Source organism: Sminthopsis crassicaudata, chromosome 1, assembly GCF_048593235.1.
Source record: "Sminthopsis crassicaudata isolate SCR6 chromosome 1, ASM4859323v1, whole genome shotgun sequence".
NCBI lineage: Eukaryota > Metazoa > Chordata > Mammalia > Dasyuromorphia > Dasyuridae > Sminthopsis > Sminthopsis crassicaudata.
In genome coordinates, this window is record NC_133617.1 from 77,702,881 (window position 1) to 77,712,728 (window position 9,848).

A 9,848-nucleotide genomic window follows, 5' to 3' on the forward strand; every position below is an offset into this window, starting at 1 on the left:
TTATCTAAATTACAATGATAAATTTACTACCTAATAGGTTTTTTAAAAAATTTTATTAAAGCTTTTTATTTACAAAACATGCGCATGGGTAATTTTTCAGCACCCACCCTTACAAAACTTTCTTGTTCCAAATTTTTCCCTCCTTTCCCCCACCCCTTCCTCCATTTGGCAGTTAGTCTAATACATATTAAATATGTTAAAATATATGTTAAATCCAATATATACATATATTTATACAGTTATCTTGCTGTACAAGAAAAATCAGATCAAAAAGGAAAAAAAAACCTGAGAAAGAAAGCAAAATGCAAGCAAACAACAACAAAAAGAATGAAAATGCTGTATTGTGGTCCACACTCAGTTCCCACAGTCCTCTCTCTGGGTGTAGATGGCTCTCTTCATCACTGAACCACTGGAACTGGTTTGAATCATCTCATTGTGGAAGATATCCACTTCCATCAGAATACATTTTCATACAGTATCATTGTTGGAGTGTACAATGATCTCCTGGTCCTGCTCATTTCACTCAGCATCAGTTGATGTAAGTCTCTCCAAGCCTCTCTGTATTCATCCTGCTGGTCATTTCTTTCAGAACAATAATATTCCATAACATTCATATACTACAATTTATTCAGCCATTCTCCAAATGATGGGCATCCACTCAGTTTCTAATTTCTAGCCACCACAAAGAGGGCTGCCACAAACATTTTTGCACATGTGGATCCCTTTCCCTCCTTTAGATCTCTTTTGGATACAAGTCCCGGGCAGAGCCAAGATGGTGGAGAGCAGACATGACTTTCAATGACCTCTTCTGACTTTTTCCTCAAACCAACAGCAGATTAAACTTATAAACTGGTCTTGGAGCCATTTAATTTCTTATACTGATTTGAAATATATCGAAACCAAGATGTTGTGGGAATATTGTGATGGGGAAGGGATAACTGTATATATATATATATATATATATATATATATATATATATATATATATATATATATATATATATATATATGTATGTACTTAACTATATATGGTGCTCTCTCAAAAAATGACTTGTCATCTGAATATTAATGACTATATTAATGCTGTGGTTGCAAGGATTGGAATGAGTTGAACTTAGAAAGCAGGCTAGAGTTGTTAAGCGTCTATGATTAATTCTTAGTTTTATGACCTTTCCCCTTAGCAGGTACTGGCAATTCTGTGTTTGGGTCCCAGGTCTCATGGCCAAAGATATATATTCCCTGACTTTTATATGTTCTTATCAACTAGTCCAGGATGAGGAGGCCACATGTAAAATCTTGGACTCTCAGCCACAGATAGTCTATAATATCCTATTCAATGTGGCTTTCAAAGACAATAAGACAAATCTACTGTATGAACTGGTGAAAATGTGGTCTTCCTCATAACTTAAATTTCAGATGCTGTTGCAGACAAGTTGGTGCTACCCTCGGACTTCTAAAAACTGTCCACGATGTCAGCAAACTTTGTCATATAATGAATTAAGCAAAAATGGAATTGATGCCATCAAATTGGGAGTGATCAGCTATATCAAGAAATAAATCACAGATGCTTCACAGCAGCTCCCATACAGGTTTGTCTGTAGAGTACCTGGGAAGGTTTTACCCCATTCTGGGCAACAGACTCTGATGTTTTTATTTCAACTGACATTTGCTAAGCCCCTTTCTTATGCAAGGATATGAGGATAGAGATTCAGAAAGAATGTATTCAGAAAAATATTATTTACTAAAAAGCAATCTCAAGATAGGGAGAATATTAACAGCTACAGGAAAATGGGAAAAGACCACAAGCAAAAAACAGTGAGTAGATTTGATCACCCAAATTCACTAAGATAAAATTAAGTGGATTTTAAGAACACTAAATCACAAGAGATTAGTAGGAAACTTTAATGTTTTTCCTTCTAAGTTGGACACATTTAACACAAAGACAATTAAGTTTTGGAGAAATAAAGCTAAAAATTTATCACATTATTTGAATGATAGGAAATGGAATCTTCTTTTTTAACTATGAGAAAACTAGTTATGTTGAAAAGGGAGTATATTTTCAGTATGAGGATCAACCCTAAAAAGGCTCAGTTTAAAAAGGGAGAAGGGGGAAACAGTTGTGAATGGGCCAAGTTTTGAGTGATAGAGTATACAGTATATGTCCATGAGATAAATATTTAAAAAGGACTAGAAAGAGAAAAGGAAGTTGGACTGTAGAAAACCTAATAGTTAGACTGAGAATTTTTTATCTCAGTCTAAAAGAAATGGGAGCACCTGAAGATTGAGTAAGGAAACAATATGTTCTAGGAATTTAGATTTGGAGACTATGGAATTAGATAGGAATGGGCTGACTCTGGAAGTAGGGAGAGAAACACAGAAGCTATTCAAACAGTCCTATTAGCTTAACCTAGCCAAAAGACTAACATAACAGGAGATAAAGAGCTAAAAAAGATGTACTGAAAGAATAAAGAAAATGGGAAACTGGCTATGGAGCATAAGAGCAAAGAAAAAAGGCAAAAATGACACCAAGATTATGTTGCTGAAGGACCACAGGAAAACCATTTAGAGGTGGCTTCTAGCCAGTTGGTGATAAGGACTTAAGACTGACATAGCAGATACAGATTTGGTCTTAGGGTCAGGTAGACCTGGGTTCAAGGCTCACCTCTGATACTTGACTGGGCAAGTCACTGAAGCTCTCAGTGTTCTAGGCAATTGTGCCACTAGAATTTGAATAGAAGGTGAATTGGATAGAGAGTGTTTCTCATATTGATACATATTGAATTTCATATATTATATCCTCTTCCTTATCCCTAATCCTATCGGGTTCTGCACTAGGTCCTGGGGATAAAACCCCCCACAAAACCAAAGAGAAATAATCTCTGGACAGTTAAAAATTTGCAAGAGAGACAACATGTATCTTCAGGTACATGCAAGGTAATTTTTTTTTCTTCAAGGTAAGGATAAAGTTTATAAATTCTCCTACCGCAGTAATATGATATGCTTTTAAGTTCAGTTTGTATTTTCTTGATCATTATTTAAAGACTAGATAATCAAGACAAACATAAATGAAACTCTGATTTGAAGCAATTACCAAACTTATGGGTATTGATTCTCTCTAAGTATAGCTGAGGCAGAATGACAGAATGAGTAATGGGGGTCTAATAGTCTGAGAACATCAACATGTCCCCTAGTATGAAGTTTATTTTTGGAGTGAGAAGGAAAATGATCAAGAGATACATTCAATATCTAGCCTGAATTATCAATTTGAATAGAATGAATCTCAAAGGAGTAGTTTTTAAAGGTATAAGAGAATAAAAAAATATCAGTGGAAATCATGGAATCTCATGACTTCTCCTACTAAGACTAGTGAGTCAAGAGTTGTAAGAGAAAAAGGAAATAATAGAGAATACAAGGACTAAGAATGCAGAAAATTTGGAGGGAGCCACCTATCCACAAATGGCAGAAAATTGAAGGAGCTAGTGGAAATCTTGTAAAAGGAAAGACAGAGTGTTACTTATGGAAAAGGTGTTCTGGAACATAGGTTCTTAAACTATAGGTTGCAACCTTATATGGTATCATGTAACTGAATCTGTGGGTTGCAAAATTATGATTTATTATCAGTAAATGTTTGATTTGCATACTAATTTTTAATACCTATATAATTGGAGTCATGTAAAAGTTTCTTGTGTGAAAAGATATCATGAGTAGAGAAAGTTTAAGAAGTTCTGTAATTTTAGATGATCCAATGAAGAAGTGTGTATACACACACACACACACACACACACACACACACACACACACACACACACACACACACATATATATATGGAGTGATATATTTGTGAAGATAGTTGTGGCTGTGGTGCTTGAAAAAGAGGGGGTAGATATCTAGGTTTGGTGAGAGGGTTGTTTGACAATAGAGATTTGATATCATTAAGTAAGAAGCTGTGGATCTAGGCTAACCATTGGGAGCATGAATTCAGAGAGTATTAGTGGTTAGAGAGATTCATTGAAAAAGAGAGGTAGTTAGAAGTTTCAAGGTCAGTCATTAATTTCTTAACGTCATGTCAAGCAGTGTGACTCTGCACTGGGACACTTTTAGAAGTCTACTTAAGTCATAGGATGTCAAAAAAAAAAAAAAAAAAGAATGGGAATTATAGTCCTGATAAAATGCCAAGGCAGTAAAGGCAGGGTTCTTGAATGTCTGGAAGCAAGAATAGGGCTGTGTGTGTGTGTGTGGGGCGCACGTGTGCATGTGCGTGCGTGTGTTGGAATGGGGGTGAGATTGAAAAGTTTATAGAAAGGCATGAATGACTTGTCCCTGGGGCCTCATATATAATATACCTGATATAGAGAGCTATTGGATGAATTACCCCCATGCTTGCTGGCAATTTCTCTGCCACTAACAATCTTAGGGAATTAGGCAGAACACCGGAAGATTACATAACTTCCCATTCAGTACGTGTCAAAGAAAGGACTTCTATCCAGGTCTTCTTGACTTTGAATCCTGCTCTTGGATGATGTCATAAATGCCTCTCCAGGAGGATCAAATAGAGCCTTTTAGAGCTGTGATTGTTTTTTGATTGATGTCAGATTCTGGGGTATCTATCTCCATTGTGGAAGTGGAGAAGTCTATGATTGGGAAAAAATCTATTCTGTCCAAAAGAGGTCATGGAGCAAATGATTTATGGGATTATATAAAAAGGCTTTTTCTCAGTCAACCACTATGACATTTCTATCTGCAACCCAGCTGGTTCTTTTGCTTGGTGACCTCTTAATAAATGGAACTTAAAGGAGGAAAGTATTTTGCATGTAATTGGTCTTCCTATCATGAGGATGAGTAGAACTCAACAAGGATTTATGGTGATAACATTTATTTATTTATTTTTAATCTTTGATACAGGAAGTTACAGCAGCTGGACATGACAGGATTACTTGGTAGAGATTATTTTTGGAATTATACACTCATAAAGCTGTGGAGTAGCTCAATTACCAAAGCCAAAATGTTTAACCACTTAGATCAGAAGACTCATGACCCAGAAAACCAGGCAAAAGACCAGGTGGCAGAAGGATTCTCAGCCACAACTTTCCCAACAGAAGCTTGTGTGGAACTTCTAGTAGTTCTCCAGATCTTCTATTCCCCTAAGCAGTTTCTAAAGGAAGCTCTCCTGGCTAACATCTACAGCCCTTTGCACCTGACCTGTTGAGATTTCTACACTGTTCTCAGCTTTGTTTATAATGTTCTAGAAATCTTGGCTCTTTTGGATCCTCTGGTACTCTGCAGAGTGGACCTAAGTCTAAGTGTTTTAATCTTCATGGATATCAGGTGCCTTATGTCACAGATTACAACCTTTCAAAACTTGGAAAGCTTGAAATTGCCTCATTTTAATGACAATGCAAAGGGGGATGTACCCTATGTTAACAACTAATATTGAAATTCTTGCTACAGAGTTGAGCCAATTAAGTCACCTCAAGGAGATTGCTTTAAGTTGTATTTGCCTTTCAGATCAGGATACCTATTTGCTTAGGTAAGTGAGTCTAGGAGACAATCCCCATAGCTCCAGTGAGAGTACAGGGTTATTTTTTCTCTTTCCAACAATCATCATTTATCTCTTTTGTCATCTTTGCCAATTTGCTGGATGTGAACTATCACTTACAGGTGATCTTCTTTTACTCTTCTCTTTCTTTCACTTATTCAGATTTCTAAGATTAGGTCTTTATTCTTTTTCTTCACTTTTTATCCTTTTATGACCAACCAATCTCCAATTTGATTATACCTAGTCTGTAATAGAGTTCTTATTTCCTCATGTAGTTTATCTCCCCCTCCCCCAACTCCGTGTTTTCATATGTGTTCAAACCTTTGACTTAATTCAGGTGAAATTAAGATTCAAGTGATATCAGCTTCCTCAGCCATCCTCCATATTGTCGAAACTTTTTCTTTTGTACCAGAATATCTGCCCTCAAGGGCACATTAGATTAGCCTTTTACAATACTTTAAAAGTACCTAGAATATCCTGTTTTGACTTTATCCATGCCCATTTGTTCATTAAGCTTCACATTTTTTCTGGCACTCAGATATATCAGTGAGGGTTTCATTTACATGGAACCTCTTTGTCCAACATTGATAGATTTCTGAGCACATGGCTCAGTTAGGCTTTTCTGGAAGACCCTTTCTTCAGGTACGTACAGCTGTTATCTTGACATTTTGATAAATCTTATATAAATTGCCACCATATCATGTAACTGTGTAAACTGTGTAAACAACATGTCTTTATTTTTTATTTTATTTTCAGAGGACTGCAATGCTCCCTGGAGACCCTTCAACTTTCTTCCTGTTCTCTAATAAACAAAAGACTTAACCTACCTGACCCAAAGTCATCATAGCTGCCATCTCATAAAGCTGGATCTTACAGGCAACAACTTAACAAAAGAACTAGACTCTTTCCTGGAACTTCTAAAGTCAGTCTCAAAATCATTGAAGTGGTTAAATTTAACAATATGTGGGATTAAGGACATTGACTTTTATGAAACTTTGCCCTATCTGTATTCCTGCACCAGGCTCTCCCATTTTGGTCTAAGTGGTCCTGAAATTTCACTATCTAGCAAGAGTATGTTCCTTTTACTGGAGGCATGCAAGCGCAATGGCCAATCTGAAGCTAGTATCTCTTTCAGTCTTCTTGGATTGTTGCAAGAACCTGCCCCAGCATGGTCCTCTTCCATGGTTACTGGAGGATTATCTTGATTCTGACAAACTTCTCTCTGTCCTGAGAGAAATGGAGCAGATACAAGAGGAGACTCTGCCATTGAGTTTACCACAAGTCTTAGCTTTGATAGGGGTGACTAGTTCAATCTACGGTAATGGGTTGACTACCATAGATGAGAAGAACTTCAGAGTTCCACAATGATAATGATGATAATTCAATTTCTCATTTTTAAGGGAAGCTTTTTAATAAATTTTAACCAGGAAGGATAATCCAATATGCAAAATAAGAAAGTGATCTCATCTAAAACCCATAGCATTTTACAAAGCAGAACAATAGGAATTTACAGACAACTAGAAACAAATGCGTTAATTACTATTTTAATATCAAATTGAAGAATATTATTGCCAGTCATCATTCTCATTCATCTTTGTGTAAAAATCTAAATTAAATTAGCAATGGGGCAACAGAAAGCAAGAATTGCAGAATGCAACATTTTATACCAGGATAGCCATGAGAAGGTCGAGTATTATTGGTGCTAGTTAATTATTATAAATGGCCCAGAAAAAGGTGATAAGTCTCTCATGGAAGAAAAATTAGAGAATGAAATAGGAGAAAGTTATAAACAGAAAATGAATAGCTTCCTTAAAAGACACAAAAATACTTTTAAAATCACCATAAAAATAGAATTGGCCAAAAGGAAAAAGAGGTACAAAATTCTACTGATGAAAATAATTTTTTTAAAAGCAGAAATGATCAAATTAATAAAAAGTGTATAAAAGCTCACTAAGGAAAATTATTCCCAACAAAAAAAAAGAAAAGAAATTTTAAAGAATGAAAAAAAGAAGAAAATATAAGATAGCATATTGTAAAAACAACTTATATGAAAAACAGATCAAAGAGAGAGTAATTTAATAATCATTGGCGTACCTGTTAGCAATGATCTAAGGAGTCTAGATAACATATTTCAAAAATTATGAAGGAAAACTGTCCCAATATCCTAGAACCATAGTGTAAGGTTCTTGTTAGCTTTCTGGAGGTCTTGGGACCAGCCTTCGTTTCAGCAGAGCAATCATCATGAGAATAGCCAGGATATAAAGTCCAAAAATTTTTATTCTCTCCTTCACAGTTTGTCTCCTTGCCTGGGGCCCCGGCTAGCTTTCTGGAGAGCCTTCAGAGAGGCCTTGATCTCAGTGGGGGAAGCAGGAGGACAGGCCAGCCACTTGCCTTCTCTGAGTCTCCTCGAGTGCTCCTCTAGGTCTGACTCTGGCCTCTTAAATACACTATTTCAATTAAAGCCACTCATCATATTGAATATAAGCCAATTATTATATCACTAGGGAATCATTATTTGGTTGTAAGATTAATTCAATCATACTGAGCTAGAGAACTACTTAATCACCATTGCTAAACTATATAACAATTGTCTTATCAATTCCACTGAGTTAATACCTTGTTGTAAGAATCCTTGTTTCAAGTGTACTTCTCCAGAGTTCTGGCTCTACACCATAGAATAAAATGGAAATCAAAGGAAAAAAAAATACACTGATCCTACCTGAAAGATTTTCTAAAATGAAGACTCCAAAGAGTATTAGAGCCAAATTCCAGAACTCCTAAGTCAAAGAGAAAATATTTCAAGGCACTGGAAAGAAACCATTCAAGTATCATGGAGTCATAGCCAGGATCATCCAAGATTTAGCAGCTACCACATTAAAGGAGTGATCAAAATATATTCCAGAAGATAAAGTAGCTAGGATTAGAACAAGTTAGAATAAAGCAAAATTGAGTATAATCTTCCAAGGGAAAAATGGTTGTTTCATGAAACAGAGAACTTTCAAATATCCCTGACAAAAAGGCCAGAGATGAATAGAAAATTTGACTTAGAGAGAGAGCGAGAGGAGAGAGAGAGAGAGAGAGAGAGAGAGAGAGAGAGAGAGAGAGAGAGAGAGAGAAGCACAAAAAGATAAATATGAAAGAGAAATTATAAGGGACAGAATAACATTAAACTTTATATTTCTATAGAAAGAAGATACATGTAACTTCTAAGAGCTCTTATTATTGTTAGGGCGCAGTTAAAGAATTAAACACAGAGGGCATGGAATGAGTCAGATACTTGGGGGTGATTTAAAAAATGGATGAGTGAGAAAGAGGAATCTCCTGGGAGAGGGGTATGGGAAAAAAATGAGGAACATAATTTCACATTAAAGAGAAACAAAAGGAAGAAATTTACATTGGATGGGGAAATGGTGGGAGGCTGGGCAATACTTAAAGCTCACTCTTAAATAAATTGGATGAAAGAGGAAATGATATATGATAAATACACATCATATGTATGTATTTTATGTATATATATATATGTATATATATACATATATATATATACGCACACACGCACATACAGATATATACCTACATATACAGCAGCTTTTTATGTCAACAAAGTTTTAAATATTGAAGGGATGCCCACCCAGCAGGCAGGGTTAAACATTGTGGAATATAATCGATAGAAAATTTTTTTTGTTGTTTTTCATTTATTTCTATTATATCAGTTTTTTTTAAACCTTGTTTAGGATTTTCTTGGCAAAAGTACTGTAGTAATTTCCCAGTTCATTTTCCAAAGGTGATGAAATACTATTGTTCTATTAGAAATAATGAGCATGACTATTTCAAAAAAATCTGGCAAGACATAGGAAGTGATGTAAAGTCAGGTAAGCAGTACCAAGAGAATATTGTACATAATGACAAAAACATTATAAGGATGATCAGCTAAGAAATAGCTATTCTGATCAAGACAATGATCTAATAAAATTCCAAAGTACCCTTATTAAAAGTGATATTAACCTCTAGAGAGGAACTTTGAATGTGGATTGAAGTATTTTTTACATGTCTTTTGCAACATGTCTAATATGGAAATATGTTTTACATAACTTCACAAGTATAATTGATATCATCTGGCTTTCCTTTATAATGGGTAGGGGAGAATTGATAGGGGAAGAATTTGGAATTTTAAATTTAAAAAAATGTATGTTAAAAATTTTTATATGTATTTGAAATCCATTTTATGAAATAAATAAAATACTTTTAAAATGTTAGTATCTTCCCGCTGTTGGCTATTTCCAATTTATCACACATGTAGTTTTTTTGTAC

The 9,848-nt window shown here is 35.2% G+C and overlaps 1 pseudogene; it reads left to right on the plus strand.

Annotated features, from left to right (window-relative positions):
- The first annotated feature begins 1,218 nt into the window (after positions 1-1,218).
- On the plus strand, positions 1,219-6,859 carry LOC141547233 (leucine-rich repeat-containing protein 14-like; annotated as a pseudogene).
- The last annotated feature ends 2,989 nt before the right edge of the window (positions 6,860-9,848 follow it).